This window comes from Octodon degus, unplaced genomic scaffold, assembly GCF_000260255.1.
Source record: "Octodon degus isolate 3935 unplaced genomic scaffold, OctDeg1.0 scaffold00082, whole genome shotgun sequence".
NCBI lineage: Eukaryota > Metazoa > Chordata > Mammalia > Rodentia > Octodontidae > Octodon > Octodon degus.
In genome coordinates this window covers 8,101,227-8,121,641 of record NW_004524658.1, presented here as the reverse complement: position 1 = coordinate 8,121,641, position 20,415 = coordinate 8,101,227, and the positions used below count along the sequence as shown (strand labels likewise).

Below are 20,415 nucleotides of genomic sequence, written 5' to 3'. Positions count from 1 at the left end.
AAAAAAAAAAAAAGTTATCGGTGTCCAAAGCTGCTAAAGAAATAGTAGACTAAGAGATTTAAAGAGATCACAGCAAGGTTGTAAATACTGGTGTTTCTTACACAATACCTAAAAATGAATCAGCAAGGATAAAACCAACTTCAGTTGCCAGTGAAACAAATGAAACAGATAATTTAAGGGAAACAGCTTTACTAAGTCCAACATGCCTATCAACACTCACATTCACACCTTCCTGCAAGTACCACTTATCTTGCAGTAAGACACTTTAATGACAATCTTTAATAGGTCTGGCATCCCTTGTAAAAGGAATAAAAAGCAGAGTGGAAATTCAAAGCTAGTGCTGAAATGTGCTAAAAAAGACTAGAATAGATGAAATTGTTCTTCCCAAAGAGGAAAATTTCCAGAAAACTGTATCATCCACAAGTGTTGTGCTTCTTGCTTCTAGCCATCAAGTCAGATTAGCAAATAGCCAAGTCGGTTCCTATTAAATTTAGGAAGAGTGTGAGTTGTCTGCTGAGACCATATTTAGCTCCATTTCTTACAGAACTGAGGATCCTAACTTCCTTTGCCATTGACGGCCAGCTCCCAGGGCATCTGTTTCTACCTTCCCAGATAGGTTCACTCTACTTGTATTACATGAAGGATTCAGGTTGTGTATATCTTGAAAGCAGTATGATTATAACTCACCCATTTACCCCAAGTATTTTATTGAGCACTTAAAATGCAACAGTAAATGAGAAAGAGCAAGTCTCTGTGCTCTCATAAATTATTGAACCAAAAAGACAATACAGTGTTATCTCGGTTCATGGACGTCACTCCTTACACATTTCGCATCACAGATTCTATTATAGAATGTAGATGTTTGCAACTTGGTTGCAATCAGAATCATGGAATGCATTCTGCCACCAAAATCATGGAAATAATTAAGTTCATGATCCAAGGTAGCACTGTATGAGCCACCAATAAGATGTAACTGATAAGATTGAATACAATCATCTTTGAGAGGACAAAAAACAATGCACTTGAAATTCAGAAAGACCTATAATAAAATGTGTATTAAACTTTACTAACTAGGTAACCACAGATAGGAGATATCATCCCCAATTATCAATAATAAAAGAGTTAGAGTTATATAGAAAACTTGTGTGGATTAAAAACAAAGCATTTTTTAACCTCGAAGCCATTTAAGAAACTTCAGGTGACAAATTCTCCCTCTTTTCCTTCCCTCTGCCTTCTTTAGACACAATTAGCAAGAGACTAGAGATCAGATCAAAGACTATCACTGTCTAACTCTATTTCACAGTAACTGGAACAAATCTGATAATGATGTTGAGTTCTATGCATTAATTTCTCAAGAGATTCAGAAATTCTCCTTCTAATGCTGTAGGAAGCTGAAATAAGTGACCACCAACATTGCTTTATTTGCAATAGGTAATGATTTTTATGGAAGGAGATTAATGAAGAATTGCTGTTATATCAAGTTGTAATAGAATATTTATGTCATACATGTAATACAGCATTTCTGTAATGTTTAAGATTCCTATGCACTGGCTCAAATAAAACAAACAAAAACTCCCATCAAGCATAGGATCAAAATCTCATAGAAGTAAAAATCTCATCTTTAAACACAAGCTGAACATTTTGCAATGTCAAAGGTGTAAGTTCTTTTGTATTGCATGTAACCTAATCAAGGGTAGTATGAAAAATAGCACTAATATTAAAATAATTTTCTAATGCAAATCAATTTTAAATTGAATTATAAATTAATACAAGGCTGATAAGTATGTAATTTGGGTGGAGAAATAATCTAGTCAGTTTTAAAGACATCTTTTAAAATAGGGTTCAATTTTTTTTACTGAAAAAGGGTTCTAAAGTAATAACTTTTCTCCTGCATTTTTATCAAAGACTTAAATTTTCACCTACTTTGATAAAGCTTTTGTGGCACCAGGGAGTAAAGCAAGAACCACAGGGACTAGATGGAAATCTTGCAACTTTAGAAATTAGAAACTAAATTCCCTTAAAAAAAGAATCAAGAATGTTTTATTGTGTTTGATTGAATTATTTGGGCAAATATCAGTAATCTGTGCTAGTCAGCTCTCTGACACTATAAAACCTGTGCTGACCAACTTTTGTAGAGAAAGGACTTACTTGGCTGTTTGTTTTGAAGATCTCAGTTCACAGTTAATGGGCTCCGTGGTTTGGGCTTGTAGCTGGTCGACACAGTGTGACCGGAGAATGTCAAGGAGTAAAACTGAACAGTGTTCACCTCACGGCCAGGAAGCAGAATAGAGGAGCAGTGAGGGAACTGGGTCCCATTATCCCTATGAGAGCCGAGCCTAATGACCTAACAGACTTCCATAGGCTCCGCCTCCTAGCAGCACACCCTGTGAACCAACCCTGTAAGAAATGGGTATGTGGGAACATGTAAGATCCAAACCATAGCAGAAGGTGATAAAAATGTGTTACTTAAATGTGAAATTTCCTTTATACAAATGAAATTAATTTTACCCTGTTTACTTCCAGGAATGGTGCTTATGAGGCTTGTGCCAAGTAACTTAGGCAGAAAGCTCTCAGGATACTGCGTAAAACCTATCTCAGATGAGACTAGCAAAGATACTGATCGGCTCAAGGGTTGTTCTCCACTGTGTGTTAGCTTTTGCCCTGTATTTCCTAGAAGCCAAAGAGGACACAGTGCAATTTATTAATTCCCCTTTTCTCAGAAAATGACAGTCTTCTGAGATCCTTAAGTCAGTGAGTCCTCTGAGTTACCATACAGAGGGCACCAAGTGACGCATGCATCATCCTTGAGATTTGTTTCGAAGTGCTCCTGATGCATCCATCATTTGGTCATTTCTTTTAAAAAGTCACGGGTCAGGGTCAGCCAGAGAGCTCAGCGGACTGAAGGGCCTGCTTGGGCAGACGCAGTGGCCAGGATCTGATCACCAGCATGCTGTGCCTGCCCCGCCCCAGGGCGCGCTGAGACAGCAGTTGAGACTGGGCGTGGTGGCGCGCACCTGTAATCCGAGCACTTGGAAGGCTGAAAACAGGAGACTCCCTAGGAGTCTGATCTGTGTAGTGAGACTCTGTAGACCCTGTACTAAATGTGCTAAAAAAATAATAAAATAAATAATAAAATAAATAATAATAAATAAAATAAATAATAATAAAATAAATAAATAATAAAATAAATAAAATAAAAAGTCAAGGGCCAACTGAAAGGCAATTCTATATAGATACTTCTGTTATGGAGGTAAATGAAAGATTTTCCTTCTCCATTGGAAAGGAGCGCCTGTGAACTTCGCAGAAAGACTTGGTGGGACAGAAGTTGTGTGGGACAACTGCACACATACTGGTGTTTTGTGTGATTAATGGACAGTGCTGCTGAGAGCTTTGCGTGGATGTCAACCAGGCAACAACATAGGTTGGGCACAGAGAACATGGCCTTTTATGTCCCATATCCTTGTTTGATTTACTGAATTCATTTCTTTTAATAACCACTCAAAGCTCTCAAAAGAATCTGAGGCTCGAATGGCCAACAGCTGGCAAAGGATCCATTACTCCACGCTTGCTGAATGGAGGAACACATGTGCCAAGGGTGAGCTTTCTAATTCCTTGGTATTCAGAACTAAAGTGAGAAAATTCAGCATTCTGAGCCCGTCCATATGTAAGGTGATAGCTAGCATTTTTTTACTGTTTTATCTTCACTAATGTAGAAAAATGACTGTAAAAATAAAATATCCACACAGATGTTTCTCATTTTAATCTTTCTGTGTATATACAGACAGAATTTACCAAAGCAGAAGCCATAGATGATAAATTCATTTACATGCATATGAGTATGTGTGTATATGTATGTATGCCTGCATAAATTTGTGCTTATTCATATTTACATGTGTATACAGGCATCTTCTTGAATGAATGAATTGTTCAAGTGCTTGCTTAATCCATCATGTATCTATAACTTTGGCCAACAGAGACTGGGTTACCAATCATCTTGGCTGTTTTCAGAAACCAGTTATTTTTCAATTGAGACATCTTCAAGAGCACAACTGTTACTACATGTTTGTCCTTTCTTCTGTCCTAGGGTGTTATGTCACCGGTCATTGTTTATAGAGCCCCCACTACTCAGTTCTATTCTCAATTCTCCATCCAAAAAATGCGCTACACAAGAAAAGAACATGTTTGCAGATATCATTTTGAAACAGAAGGACATTTAAAACCAACAATAAACTGCATGCTATGGCAAAAGAACATTGCTGACTTTTGCATCGTCACAAAACCCAGAACAGATTATTTAAAAACTCTCTGGGAGCTGACAAGCTTATAAAAGCAGTCCTAAGGAAAAAAACCAAAAAACCAAAAAACAACTGCATCCTGCATATATAACAAAGTTACAGCGTGTCACTTGCCAATAAATTGTCACTATTACTACTAGGAGCAGAAGGAAATGTACATATACAAAAATATATATGTGCATAATTTCATATTCCCAGAGGAAACTGAAAAATTATGTGCATTAAATAGTGCTTAATTGCAGCACAAAAATGGCATCTAATGGTTCATGATGTGGTTCAGAGTCCCATAAGGGGAAAGCTAAGGGAGAGCATTGCCTGGTGTAATGGGGGAATTAGCCTTTGAAGGCATCCAGGCCAAGATGCAAAGTCTGGCCCTGCCGCTGCCTGGGGCTGTACCCATAGCCAATCACTCACTTGCTCTGAGACATGGTTTTCTCTGTCTCAATTTTGTGGAGAACTAGGGATTAAAGAGAATGAAAGGTAAGTAGCTGTCCATTGCCATTTTTGCCTAATTATCAAATCCACATTTTTGCCAAATTATCAAATCCATTAGAAAGATAACATTTGGGCCAGGGAGATGGTTCAGTAGGTTAAGTGCTTCCCTGGCAAGCACAAGGGCCCAAGTTCAATCCTTGGTTCCACAAAAAAAAAAAATAAATAAAAAATAAAGAAAGAAAGAAAGAAAGAAAGAAAGAAAGAAAGAAAGAAAGAAAGAAAGATAACATTGAGACACACTGTTTCTCTATGGATACCATAACAGCCTGTTTCATTAAGGTCATTGAGTGTTTGACAAGATTGCATGATGAAGTCCAGTATGGGTATTTTCAGCTCTCAAATTCTATGGCTATCTGCACATACATAAAATTAGGCATATGGCCAGGTATATAGCTCAGGGGCATAAGCACCTGCCTGGCGTGCCCAATGTTCTGTGTTCAATTCTCACACCCCACCCAAAAAAATAGTAGGTATAAAATTCCTTTGAAGACCAGTTTTAAGGAAACTATTCTAGAATATATGGAGAACAATATTAGGTCTCACTGCAGTATGTTCTTTTATTGGTTTCTGATGAATCCTTGTTTGTAGATGAACAGCAGGCAGCAGTTTTCACAGCATTTGCTCTAAGCAGCAGCACGCTATGTTCTTTCACATGTACACTTTATCACTGTTTTAGGTATGTGTCATGCTCTCCATGTAGCTTGGAAGGCCCAATTCATATATTTCTCATTCACCAAATCTTCTCATAGCTACTTCGGCCCAGGAGTTGGTGTCTAGCCTGAACAAAGTTTGGAGTCTGTGGACACCCAGTTGTCTGTCCTTCTTTACAGCACTGGGTTGAGAAAAGCAAGTCCTACTCCATGACTGGAGACAGGTTGAAGATTTCTTAATTAAACACAAGTTTTAAAGAGATTTTTCTTTGTCTATACCAATAAAATTGCTATTCTTGTTTTGATTTCTTATCAAAAGATCAGTCTTTTAATACTCTAATATAAAGTTACACGTGCGGAGACTGTGAGAACTTCATTTTCAGTAGCTGGGGGTCTGCCTAACAAGGACCTGTACGTTCACATGTGGTTCAACACACACTGTTCGGGTCTTAAACACACTACTGCAACATGGTCTCCCAAGCTACCCCAGGCTGGGGGGTGGGAAACCACTTTGCAGTTCTTCCTTTGCCCTCCACACCCATCCTTCATCCCTTCTGACCCTTCCTGTGCTGGCAGGTAAGCTGGAAAGACCTCTCCCATAGTTTCCTACAGACCTACAGATTGCTTTAGCCAATAGAAGGTGCTCACAAATTACAAGATGAGCAGACAGTGAAACTGTATATTTATTCCCATCTACCCTTCAGTCATGCCCCTCACCTTTCAGTAGATGACATGCCACAGGTACCACCTCCCAGATGCTAATAGCCATTGTCTCCCTGGTCCTTTAGGCTTAGAGCAGTGGTAGTCCCCCTATGGCATGCGTGCCACAGTGGCCTATTATCACTGAAAACTCTAAAAGTTCTGCCATCAGTGGCCTAGGGTACGGTGACAGCGGCTCTTCTCCACTGCTGACTTTACAGCCCTTTGGGAACTCCCTCAAATAACACCAATTTGATTATGCCACCTGGTTGCGCCAGAAGCCCAATTCAGCCCTGAATCCAGTCTTTAACATTATCAAAAGAGTCACTCTGGACCCAAACATTATGGCTCTTTGTGATAACAGAGCTATTACAGGAACAGCTGCAGTGCATAAACAGTTGCCTCTTTACTAGTAAAGTGAAGAGCCATTCTTATGTTCTCTTAGGCTACAGCAAACCAACAACTGCATTTATGCAACAAATTAAGCAGATAAGAAGGAAGACTTCAGCAAGAAAATTAGAATACGACTGTGCACTATATCAGAAGGAAAATCTATATTATAATCTCATGCAAATATCCCAACCCCACCAAAATTTAGCTTTTTCTACTAGCACCATCCCTGAAACACACCATTAAATAAGCAGTGATGGGCAAGAATCTTAAACTTCAATAAAGAGCTGGGAAAAACAAACACATATTGTTATGAACATAACTCTAAAACCCATGGAGCGCCAGGATATTCAGGGCTGGATCCTCTTGCTGCAATACCGTACCTATACATGTCTGCACAGAGGTATGAGTTTATGTGAATAGGAAGCCTTGAGTATCTGAAATTTCCAGTTAATGGAATAATGCTTTGTCCTACAGTTTCTTTGCTTTTAAGGTCTGTATCTTGAGCAACAACACTAGACAGTTTTACTTGACAATGGGCTTCTCAGTTAAATCCAGCAGCTTCTCCAACAATGCTGCCCAGCTGCTCTTCTGGATACCTCTCACCTTCCACAGCCCCTGACTTCCCTCCAACAGTGTTCTCAGCCTCATGGGCCCAAGGAAGCCCTCACCTCACCTTCCAGATTTACTCTTACCCACCTTTCTTAATCAAGTTTCTCCACTCCTCCTCCTCTTCTACTCCTTGTTTTTCTCACTCAAGGGCATCTCAAGAGAAAAAATACAAAGTTAAAAAAAAAAAAAAGTTCAGCTTGAAATGCGCATTGGCGATCTCATCCATATTCTGCACCAATTTCCAGACCATAAAACTCATTGGCAGACAAAGTGTTCTTTGATAATGTCTAAAACAGCCCCTTTTACCTTGGGCTTAAAACAAAGCACACCTCAAAGGTAGTTTTACAAAGAACAATATATAAGAACAGAGGCCAAGAAAGGAGTTCCTCTCTTTTTATTCCTTTTTTTGTGAATGGAAGCAAAGATTCTCCTCATGATAAGCGCCTGAGAGAAGGGGCTGGCTGTGGATCAGGTGAGGGACTCATCTGAGAAGTAAGAGGATCGCAGGTGCGCCCGTGACCTTGCTCGTCAGCTGTTGAGTGCTAGATACAGAGGGAACTGCCATGGCTGCCACGCTCTCAGCAATGATGGCAAATGACTTCCAACCCACGGAGCCACAGTTCTGTTTTCTACCATAGGTAATGATCAGTGCAGCAGCGAGTGCTACGCCTGCACTTCAGAGTCCCCGAGGCCACACGGCTGCCCATTACATTTTATACTTGGTAAATGATCGTGGAATAAATCTTGAATAAGGCAACTTCGCTGGCTCACTTGGTTTGCAAAGCCCACCCCCCTTCCTCCGAAGCAGACCAGCTCCCATTTACCCTTTACTGTTGGGGCTTGGACAGGCACTTTTTTCAATCTGAAGGCTGTGAAGCCTCAAATTAGCACGTTCACCTTACCCTATGATTCATCTTCAAAGAACTTTCCCATCCGAAGCTAATTAACCCTCCCCACACGGCTGTGAGGTAAGTGCAGTGCAATCATCTCCAGGGAGTAAGAGGAAATTGAGGAGGACGGGGAGGGTACACGTGGTGCCAAAGGTTATTACGGGCATCCGCAGGGGGCATGAAGTCATCAAACGCAATTCCAGGTGTGGTTTCTACAGCCATTCTGAAGTCCAGGTCTATTTACAATGTGTTGTCTATCTTATCACTCACTGGCCTTTACTAAAGACGCAGGCAGAATATAGGATTAGAAGCCTTTCAAAGAAAACAAAGTAAGATTTGCCCCTGCTGATCACTTTGGATATCTTTCTCGCAGTAACCAGCATCAAAAGTTAACTCTCCGAGATCTTCTCCAGTAAAGGTGTATTATTAGATAGATACAGTACTGTCCTCTAGAGAAAGGGCTAGGAATAATACACCTCCCTCATTCTCCCTGGGAAGCACACAGTGAGGTTTACTCTTGTGTCATCAAAAGCACAAGCCGGTACAGAGGCAATCTTGGGACTCAAGGTCACTACATGTCCAGACCTGTGAGCTGCTCAGAGACGAATATGATGACCTGGCCTCCTTGACACACACGACCAGCCCTCTACCACTTTGCAGAACATTTCCTCTCTTTGATTGGTTTCCTATGGTAGGACAAACAAGTATTTCGCTTTCCCACTGCAGACCTTTCTCAATGTGCTGCCTGAGAAGCAAGATTGACAATTTCGAGACAAAAGTAACCTTCAACCACAAAGGTCATGCCCTTTTCCTTAATTGGTTCCTCTTCCTTCTCCTACCTTCTCCAACTATTAGGCTTTGACTGTTAAGATTTACTTTCCTATACTATGCTATGCAGTATGCTATTTTCCTTGGGGACCACATACAGTATTACACATTCAACCACCACTTTTGTTATCAGTTTCCAAATCACCAGGTCTCTCCCTGATCTGGGAGGGCTGGAATTAAAATATAGCTTTCTGCTATCTTCATAGAGCATGAGTTGAGTAGATAACATGCTATTTCATTCAAGGTGTGACTAGTCATCACAGACATTAAAATACTCTACAGTACAACAGTTCAAACAGTAAAGTACCAGCCTATATGAGTAGATAGACCAAAATAAGAAGTCCAGAAATTGATAGAAATACATATAGGAATTTGTTACATGGTAGAAGTGACTTCCCAAACCAGTAAGGTAGGGATAGATTGTAAAAAGTTAAGTTTTTTTCTTGACACCCAGGTGGTCAAGAAAAAGATAAGGTTGGATGTAGTCTAGTGGCTCAGAAAACCCAAACAGCAGATACTACAAAATAGTATTTCTGTTTGGCTTTAAAATACACCATTTGGTAGTGGATGTAGGGATCTGCAACAGTTCATCATCCTCATTATATTTTGCTAATTCTATTGGTAAAAGTCCCAGAAATCTTTGCAAGAACAAGTCAGAGTTTATGTGAAATAAAAGAAGATTAAGAACACAGACAAGGGAGGTGGGGAGATAGTTCAGCGGTCTGAGAGCCTGCCTGGCAAGCACAAGGACCCGGGTTCAATCCCCACTACCGCATGCTATGCCAGCCATGGTGGCACACGCCTGTAATCCCAGCTCCCGGGAGCTGCAAGTCCGAGTTGTGTAACAAGATCCTGTACCAAATGAATAAATAAGTTCATTAATTTATTAAAAAAAGAAAATAACACAGATGTAGAAGGAAAACAACCAGGAAACACTGTGTTCTTTTGCAATAGAAGGCCTATATCCATTCCAGGGTGTTGTGATTTGTCAGCTATTAGCAGCGCTTCTGTCTTGTACTCATTAGGCTAATAGGTACCAATTTTTTTGTCCCCAAGGTCCATCTCTCTCTTTTCTGCACTCCAAACCCCAGATTTTGTTTTAGAAGGACTTACTTAAGCTTGTTTTAAAAGAGTAAAATGTATTTATTGGGGAAAAGAAAGCTTCTGTCTGAGACAGACAGAAGGGGGACCCAAGCGGGTTGTCCCTGGGACCTAAGCTTTATATAAAAGATAATAGCTACCCACTTTTAAGGTTAGAAATGTATAATTGCCATGAAAAATGTCTGATCATACAAGATAATGAAATCATTGCACTAAATTATTTGGACAAATGCAAAAAAATGATTTTATGCATTCATTGGCTCATCCTGGGTTTTTGTTTTGGCACATACTGTTTTAAGCCTCTAAATAGCCAATTTACTTTAGACTCTTTGAAATACTAGAAAGGGCTTCACAACTACTGTTGAGTATATCTGAGGCTCTGAGATCCAAGATTTCAGGCTTTTGAGAAAATAAGAAGTGGAAGCTTAAGCAGCACTACCCGCGGCCCTGGAATAAAACTTTTCTAGGTGACATCCAAGACACCACGTGGCACTCCAGCCCTCCACCAAAGGCAAGTGTGCCGTGCTGCCAGAACACGTATCCTATGGGCAAAGTTCTTGTTATCTGTCTTAGCGAGCAACTAAATACTTCTTTATGACTAGGTTTCTTTGTGTTTCAGTTTTCTTACGTGTAAAATCAATTTTTTAAGTGGTTTGTTTGTTTGTTTGTTTGTTTGTTGTATTTGTGGAACCAGGGATTGAACTCAGGCTCTTGCACTTGCCAAGAAAGTGCTTATTCTACTGAGCCATCTCCCTGGCCCCACTGTAAAATTAATTTTTAAATGTTAATTCATAACATTCATTAGACAATTTAATGAACCTCTGGTGCCTCAGTTTCTTCCTTGTAAATATGATGTAATAAGAAAAAACAATGAACTCTATGTATTTTGTTTCAAGCCTGGGAGACAGGAAAAACTCAAAAAATATTAACTACTGCATGCAACTTCTTGGAAATGAGTATGGTTAGAATCATGTCTCAGGATGGCTCCTACCAGGGCTACCTCCTGAAAAGTTACGAAATACATCCTCTGTCACCATTTTCCTTAGGCTAATTAGCTGGGCTACAAATGGAAATTTCTTATTTTCCTAACTTCAACCCTAGTAGTGTTGAGTGATTTACATAATCCTTCAGCTAGGAGGTCCCAGAATTGCATTCCTTTCTCTGGCAAATTTGTACCATCTTCCCCCAAAGGCAGTATTTGTTCATCGTCTCTTGTCTGCATAATGACTCAGGCTTGGGGTAGGCAGACAATGTCATTCCCTTTTCCTATCCTCAGAACAAAGGCTTGGAATATGGACAGCAGAGAAATACAAGGTGCAACTCGTAGATAAAGGCTGAACCAACCAGCCCACAGCTGGACAAAAGAATTTGGAAGAGATCAAGGCTGGGATTTATTTTCTAATGAAGAAACAGTGACTCCAGTTAGATTCCAGAATCCGGCACCTCTGAGACACTATTTTCTGTCACAAGGGGGATATTAAACTCAAGCTATAGAAGTAAATAAGAGGAAACAATGATTACAATGAGCAGCTGCTATGTGTGCTTGCCTCCCATCTACTGCGTATCTACTGCACTGGATGAGTTAGTGAACCTCCTTGCCTCAGTTTCCTCAATTTTTTTTTATATATTTAATACAGGGTCTCAATTTGCATGTTGGACTCATAGTGAACCTCCTGTTTTCAGGCTCTCCAGCACTGGGATTATTGGCATGTGCCACCACACCTGGTCTTCCTCATTGTTAATATGACATAACAGTAAAAAATAATGAACCTTATCTAAAAAAATATAATAGCAAAAGGATTGTCCACACTGTCCCAAGAAGAGACTATTTAGAACAATACAGAAAGGCCAGGGAGATAGCTCAACCGCATAAGTGCCTGTCTGGCAAGTACAAGGTTCTAAGTTTGATCTGTACCGAAACGATAAATAAATAAATAAAATATTTAGAATAGTACAGAAGCATTCCTCAAATCATCTGACCTTAGAGGAAAAAATGGAAACAAACCCTCTGCTCCTGATGGGAAATAAGAGAACTGATATTTTTTTCTGCTAAAAATTTGAAAAAAAAAAATGCCTTTGCCACACTCAATTTTTCACTCGTTATTTCTTGCCTTTATATGAAATGCATATTTTCATTAATTTCATAAAATAGTTCAAATTATACAGTGTACATGCATGAGTTATTTAGACATACAAATACTATTTAGGAAGCACCCACTATGTGCTAGGCACTGTTTTGTTTGCTGCTGTAGCTTTAGCTCCTAAATTAAAGTGCCATACCCGGGTGACTCTTAGCACTCAGTGTTTTGCTAAATCATTTCTTCCACTACACCCTCATACAGAGCACTTCTTTTAAGTTAGCTTTTATCAAACATCAAGCACCTAACACCATTGATTCATAAAATTCTTGCAATACTGCCACAGAGAGATGTAAACTGTTATCACTCCCATGTCACAGGTGAAGAATCTGAAGTTCAAAAAGGAGATAAGTAACCTACAGATACACAGCTAGCGAATCAAGGAAAAATTTTAAATTCAGTTCTAATTGCAATCTCATTCATTTTATTCCTCTCACAATACTGCCTTGAAAACTTTTTAAACACAGTTTGCTATGCCAGACATAACAGAGTTGTAACAGTCTGTTCTGCATTTTTTTTTTTTTTTTTGGTTTATTTTACTGTGTTTCTTCTTCTGCACAATGCAAGATCTGAGAATCTAGACAATGATAATTTAAAAACATGCAGCCAGGGCACAGCAGGCTAGGAAACGCCAGCCGCTGGAACCAAAATATTTAAGCATATACAATACACTGCATTTAGTACATTATTCAAATTCTGGGCTTATATGAAAAGGGTTCCGAGACTTGCCAGCTGCTTTTTCTTTTGTGATCTCAATGATTCATACCCAACCAGGCCTCAAAAGACCTGTTTTCCAAATCAACTTCCTTATACTTACACTTGGTCACTGACAGCATTTACCTGCTAGTCCAGCCCCAAACTGACTAGGGGGGAGAATCACTTTAAATTCCCTTTCCCCAACTGCTTGCTTTTACTTTCCCAAAACCTTATATTTTTATTCTCTCTAAAGCTTTTGGAGTAAAAACCATAGTTCAGTGAACTGAGCATGATTAAGCAAATTCTGAGCAGGCTCATGGAGTCACTCTAATTGCTGTAAAGAGGGATATAGTCCCAGTTTACGAGGGGCCCAACAGCCTAGAGCTGGGGCTTCCAATGCCTGAGTAATGTGCCGGCAAATGGCAATCACTGCTGCTGCCTTACCAGTCTAATGTAAGCTTGTTGTAGTTTGAGGCTTCAGACCCTCATTATTCTCCTTGATGATTTCATTAATGGGTCCACCGACAAAAGTCTTGCATTTAATTCCTGAATGTCCCAGAAGCCCATGCTGCAGTTCCAGGGCACTGAGCCAGAGCCTTCCATGGGAAGAGAATATGTGTGCAAGAAAAGATGCCTGCTGCCCCGTGAAACCATATTCAAGTCCCTCATGCCAGAAGCTCCTCAACCCCAGCACCGGGCCATGTATAAACAGAGGCCCCCTGTTTGCTGAACACTGCAGAATGAACAAAGGAGGGGTGACAGCAAGTCATATTTTCTTTTAAGGAACACTTTACAGGACAACGGATTAAATTTACAAAAATGATTGAATGTCATACAGGCATAGTGCATGCAACACCTAAATGGAAGGTGGGGCCTGTGAATATGCTAGGCCTCATCGCAAGTGCTCTGTCCCTACTTTACAGAAATGATTATCTGCTTGCTTATGGTAAACTCAAAAAATTTGAGCTTGCAAGACTGAGAGAGAGAGAGTGAGAGCGAGAGCGAGAGCAAGAGCGAGAGCGAGAGCGAGAGAGAGAGAGCTGAAGTGCAGAAGAAAAGGACTACACTGGCATCAAATCAAGAAAACAGCAGCTGCAGCAACCATCACTGTTCTAATAACTAGACTTGGCTACAAAATCCCTCAAGGAGAATTCCAGAACCTAATAAACTTAATAATGTAAGGAGGTCTACTAAGCACTTGTACATAAAAATATTGCTATCTCACTTATCTTTCACTTTACTTTTATACATTTTGGCTACAATCACACATGAATGGAAGTTGGGAGCTGTTTCAAGGGTTCCTTTATGGGTCTGAGTTCATTGTGACCCCAAAAACACAGATCTAAGAAGACCTGGCAAAGCGTGGCAGCTGTTCCATGGCTACACATTGCTGAATGCAAGGCACGAAGTTGGCTTCCCTTTGCATGGGTAATTATGGGACACATTTCATTAGAGGGGTCATGCTTGGCATCCTTGCCCACATTTATCTTTGGAGATTTTTTTCTTGGTAGAGAAAGTATTTTTTAAAATATATGTTATTTTTTAAAGAAAATAGCAATAAGAAAAACAGTAGCAGAAACAATACAAAATTTCACTAAACAAAGTAATAGGAATTCAACAGTGGTTGCTGTATTGTATGATGTTATCTTCAAATTAGGTGTTTAGGTTACCAGATATAACCATTCAAAATTGGTTTAAAACAAAACACAAAAGCACCAAAAAAGTTATAAGAAACTAAAAAGAAATAAAATAAGAATAATAAGAAAAACAATTAAGCATTAACAGCTCCTATCAAAAACAAAAGAATAATCAAGTAAACTTTTATAAATGAAAATATGTGTGTGTTGCTTTCTCTTTTATTCATTTAATAAACATTCTTTCATACTTACTTAAAAAAAGCATTAAAAAAGTTACTAAAAGTAAAGTAACACATGGTCATGCTCTAAAATGATTTCAATAAATGATGAAGACCACGTGCAAATGATGGATGTGTAACAGTTACGAGAGGGACCAATGGATTATGGAGCTTTACTAGCTCTAGTACACAGGACCTTCTAAAATGTCTGAAATTTCTTAGCTTGTCATAGGTGGGGAAGCATATTATGTTAAAATCACATGAGAATACTCCCAGAAATAAGCTAATCTGCAAAGAACAGTCTATACACACTGTACACTGGCCAAGTAGAGGACGTGTATCAGGAGAAAAATTTTGCATAGAAGAAAGCATGTTGGCTGAGATTTTCCACAGACGAAATAACAGAGCGAGTACTGGAAAGCACTGATGGGCAGCACTGACCAGGAACCTCGCCTGGACACCCTAAATGCACAATGGGACAACCACACACCTGCAACATTTTACCAAATTCCATAGCTCTTATGTCCTTACTCTTGGTTCAGAAATTTCACACTTCTGACAAAATTAAATTCTTCAAAATACACTATATTTGTCAAGGTTGGATGGGGGGAATCAAATTTTACTGGTCACCAGCTTACCCTTTACAAGTTAAATCTTCATCATATTAAGCATGTCCTGTTTCCCTAAAAAAGCTATCACATGTTCACCTTATTTTCTCTCAAAGTATTCCACTGTCTTTTAAAATGGTATATTCCCCATTCAAAATGAAACAGGGGGCCTGCCCCTTAGCTCAGTTCTTTAAGTGGCTGCTTCAACAAAGCAGTCAGGCTCAGGTTGCTGTGGTTCGATCCCCACAACTCAAGCCAGCCAAACCTGCCCTGAAAGCATTCAGAGAAAAAAAAAAATCCTTATTCCATTTTGGGGCCAGGGAGATGGCTCAGTAGAATAAGCGCTTGCCTGGCAAGTGCAAATGCCTGAGTTCAATCCCCGGTTCCGCAAAAAAAAAAAAAAAAAAAAAAAAAAGAAAGAAAGAAAGAAAGAAAGAAAGAAAAAAGAAAAGAAACAATTTTCACACATGAAGAAGTATTTGCTATTCACTTACCTAAGCGCTAAGAGCAATCACTCTTACAATGGGCCTAGTTTAATACAAGAAATTTTTACAGAAAACACACTTGACTAAGAAAAAGTTGAGTGCCTCACCATGTAGGCACTATTAAAATACATACTCTAATCTCTTAAAGCCACCAAAGGATGGTTTTGGTACTTTTGGAACTGCAACCCTTCAGCATAGTTCTATAACTGAGGAGCAGCCTTAGTCAAAGCAACTTTCTCCCTATGGGTTGTGAGTTTTAGAAAGGCTACCATGACTCACAGGCCTGACTGCTAGACTCATTCTAACTCGACCTAGAACTGAGTTCTGGAATTAATTATCAAGAAAATAGCTAACCCAAATGAGACATTACCCTGCTTCAGGAAGTCCTCCATATCCTGAGAACTGCAGTCTTGTTTTAGGAGGAGGCCAGCATTTCAAGTACCCTTCTGATGATTAAATAACCTCTACTGCCAGCACACCAAAACTAATTCTAATTAATTTTATAGAGAAACAAATAGCAATGACACAGTTTCAAAACCGATTAATAGGACAGTTTCAATAATTAATACATTGCATATTGTTGTCTTCATAGTGGTTATTCATATGACAAGATTCAGACATGACATCCTGTCCAAGCATTATTAGTACAAATCTTTCTTATTGAATTAAGAGAAAGTAGCGGTATATCTATCCTAACTATTTTGTATACACAGATACAAAATCGTCCTTCATTTGTATCCCCTTTTTTGTTTAGTTTTGTCAGAGATGGGTATTCTATTGCCATTTAAATATTGTAGGTGCATGAATTCAGCAAAATAATCCAATATAGTCCAGTAGTCCATAATTGTAGTGGGTTATCCACATGACTGGCAATGTCAGAAGTTGTCAACTTGAGCCTTTTACAGCTCAGCATATTAATATGGCTTTACTTTTTATACCTTGTTTTTATACTTTTCTGCTGGATGGATAAGACCAAGATAAAGCAAGACCTATATAACAAGAAATGAAACTTTTGTATCTGAGAAGGTCAGTCAAATCCTTTCAGGATTTATCCTGAAACCCTGTACCGCAGTTTGTAGATCTTTTCTCAGTGTCAGTCATGTGAATGAGTCATGGCTATTGCTTGAACAATTTGCTCTCTGTGAAAGCCTGAGAGAATATTTTCTCTCCATGTGACTCTCCTTAGGCACACTCTACATCATCAATCACTTGCCTCTGTGGCCCCATATTCTCCTTGATCTGAAAACTTGGGATACATCTGAGTACAGGTGATGTTACAGGTGAAAGGCTAGGGCTAAAATGTTGATTGTCCTTGCAGCCCTTCTTTTTCTCTAATTTTTGATCTGCAAACTTAAGTTGCTAACCCTCCAGAAGAGAAGCTTAATGATATTATTCCCCTATAACAAAAGCAGTTGAGCTTAACCTCACTGTCTAAATATCAAACATCTTAGACATAACATGGAACAGGTATTTTACATCAAGTATTGATATGTTAAATTTTAAATCCCTATAGAATGTGAAGAAAAAAATAAAAAATATTTAAAAATAAGAATAAACAATTACATATTTTACACAGAAATTAGAAATCCAACCACATATAGCATTGTAGCAGGACAGTCCTATAACATTTTTTTCTTGTCTCTCGTTTTCATTTAGTACCCTTTTTTTTTAAACAAACAGTTACCTTAGAAACAGTACAGCAGTAATTGATATGACATGACAAACACTACATATTTAGAAGACCAGAATGACAGGCATTCCAAGCAAGACCCTAGTATAACACACTGCCATCTTCAGTGCAGTTGCTTAGTACCCAGGTATCAGCATATATAGTACACAAGGGTGAGAATCCTACCAAATACCAGCTAGTTTCAAAAACCTGCTGAGGAGTCTCAGGATCATTGCCTTAACCATCTTGTACATATAAATGTATGGTTTTGCTCCTGGCATGTTTCCTACCTTTTCTCTTTGCCCTCTCTTTGTTGTTTAATCCTTAAGTTCTCACTTTCCTTTTAATTGTGTTATACCTTTCTATTTGTATTTCTTCTTTTGAGTTCTTACACTAGGGAGATTACATGATAATTACACCTGTGGGTCTGGTTTATTTCATTTATGAGTATATCTTCAAATGGCATTAACTTAAATATAAAGGCTGCAAGTTTATCATTCTTTAGAGCAGAGTAATATTCCATTATATAAAAATAACACATCTTTTTCATCCATTCCTCAGGTGACTGGCATCTTGGTTTTTTCCAAGATTTGCCTGTTGCAAATTGTGCTGCTATAAACATACGGTCACATATATCACTATGATACGACATTTTCAATTTCCCCGGGGAAAATTCCCAATAGGGGTATAGCTGGTTACAATGGGATTTCCAGTTCTAGTTTTTTTAGGAGTCCCCACACTGATTTCCATAATGGTTGCACTAGTCTACATTCCCACCAGCAGTGGAGAAGGGTTCCTTTTTCCCCACAGACTCTCCAACATTTGTTGTTGGTTGATTTCTTTATGATAGCCATTCTTTCTCAGGTGAGATGATATCTCAGTGTTGTTTTAATTTGCATTTCAAAGAATGCTAGTGATGTGAAGCACTTTTTAAAAAAAAATATTTATTCGCTTCTTTAATTTTGTCCTCTGAGAAGTGTGTTTTCATCTTGGATGCCCATATCTGGATTAGGTCTTTAAATTTTGGGGCCCTAACGTTTTTTTAGTTCTTTATAAATTCTAGGAAGAAGACCTTTGTCTGAGTGCTTATTAGATAAGATTTTTTCCAAATTTGAGGGTTGTCTTTTTACTTTGTTGGCAATTTCTTTTGACATGCAAAAAGTTCTCAATAAGAGGAGGTCCCAGTTGTTAATTCTTTCAAGGATTACCCATGCGATTTGGTTTTTGTTCATGAACTCTGCCTACCCCTAAGTCTTCAAGAGTTCCTCCTACTTTCTCTTCCTGGAGATTGAGTGTTTTTGTTTTAATGTTTAGATCTTTAATCCATTTTGACATTAGCTTAGTGCATGTCGACAGACCTGGGTCAAGTTGAGTTTTTGGCATGTAGTGAGCCAGTTTTTCCAGCACCATTTGTTAAAGAGGCTATCTTTCTTCCAGTAGACATGTTTGGCTCCTTTGTTAAAGATAAGGTGGTTGAGTGTGTTCAGAGTGGCTTCAGTGGCTTCTAATGTATTCCATTGATCCTCATGTCAATTTCATTGCCAGTACCATGCTGATTTTATCGCAGTAGTTTTGTAGCATAATTTCATGTCAGGAATTGTAATGCATCCTGCCTTGTCTTTTTTGCCCAGTATTGCCTTTGCTATTCTAGGTCTTTTCTGGTTCCAAATAAATTTTAAGAATGATTTCTCTAGGTCTGTGAGGTATGTTGGTGGTATTTTGATAGGGATTGCATTAAATCTGTACAGCAATTTTGGGAGTACGGCCATCTTCACAATGTTGGTTCTTCCTATCCAGGAGCATGGAACATCTTTCCATTTTCTGAAATCCTCTACGATCTCTGTTTTCAGAGTACTGTAATTTTCATTAAATAGATCTTTGACTTCTTCAGTTAGATGAATTTCAAGGTATTTCATTTTCCATGGTGCTATTGTAAAAGGTATTATTTCTCTAATTTCTGTCTCAGTGTGTTTGTTATCAGTGTAGAGAAATGCTATTGACTTTTGGGTATTGACTGTGTGTATCCTGCTATGCTACTCAATTTGTGTATCAATTCTAGGAGCTTCTTGGTGGAGTTTTTTAGGTCTTCCAAGTATCATGTCATATGCAAATAAGGATAGTTTAACTTCTTTATCCATTCTTATTCCTTTTATTTCTCTCTCTTGTCTAATGGCTTTAACTAATGATTCTAGAACTATATTGAATAGGAGGGGTGATAGAGGACATCCTTGTTTTGTACCAGATCTGAGATTAAAAGATTTCAGTTATTCACCATTTAGAATTATATTAGCCATTGGGTTATCATAGATGGCTTTTATCAGCTTGAAGTAGAGGCCATCTATTCTAATTTTCTGTAGGACTTTGAACATGAATGAGTGTTGGACTTTGTCAAAAGCCTTTTGTGCATCAATTGCTATGATCATGTGGTTTTTGCATTTGGCTCTATTCATATAGTGTATTACATCTATAGATTTGTGTATATTGAACCCAGCACACCAGAAATAGTAGGGAGGATATAAGAAATCAAATTTCTGTTAAGCAAATTCATGGACAATCAAGTGATAATTACTGTGGAGTCTTAAAATATAAGAAAAATCTTCGACATAAAGAAAAATGACACACAAAATGATGACATAAAGTATAAGGCAAAGTATGGCTTAAGAACTAAAACAAGTAATATAGGGTACAATAATAATAATGATGATCTCTCATAATAACATCTTATTTTAAAGACACCCTAAAAACAAAGAATGCTTAAAATACATAAAGCACATTCAGAGGCAATATTTCTTCTGATTTATACAATCAAAGGGTAAGGTAGTAAGAGAGATATTGTGTTAATGCCACATCATAGATGAAAAATTGTGACCCAAAAAGATCAAAGAGCTTAGCCTCAGGCCTTTTGCAGATACCAGAGTTCAAGATTAGTTCTCTCATACTTACCTTCCTTCTCTGTAGTGTTGCTGCTACCCATGGTGCCTATTTGTCCAGTATCATGATGACA

General features: G+C 38.5%; 1 protein-coding gene across 2 annotated transcripts in view; it reads right to left on the bottom strand.

Moving 5' to 3' along the window:
- The window catches only part of Lypd6b (LY6/PLAUR domain containing 6B), a 57,441-nt gene that overhangs the window by 20,497 nt on the left and 16,529 nt on the right, over positions 1-20,415 (bottom strand). Inside the window, exon 2 of one of the 2 annotated variants that reach the window (XM_023721404.1) lies at positions 7,229-7,294. The exons of the other annotated variant lie outside the window; for it this stretch is intronic. The gene's annotated coding sequence lies outside the window, so the exon portion shown is untranslated. The remainder of the gene's footprint in view (positions 1-7,228; positions 7,295-20,415) is intronic. 2 annotated transcript variants of the gene reach the window in all.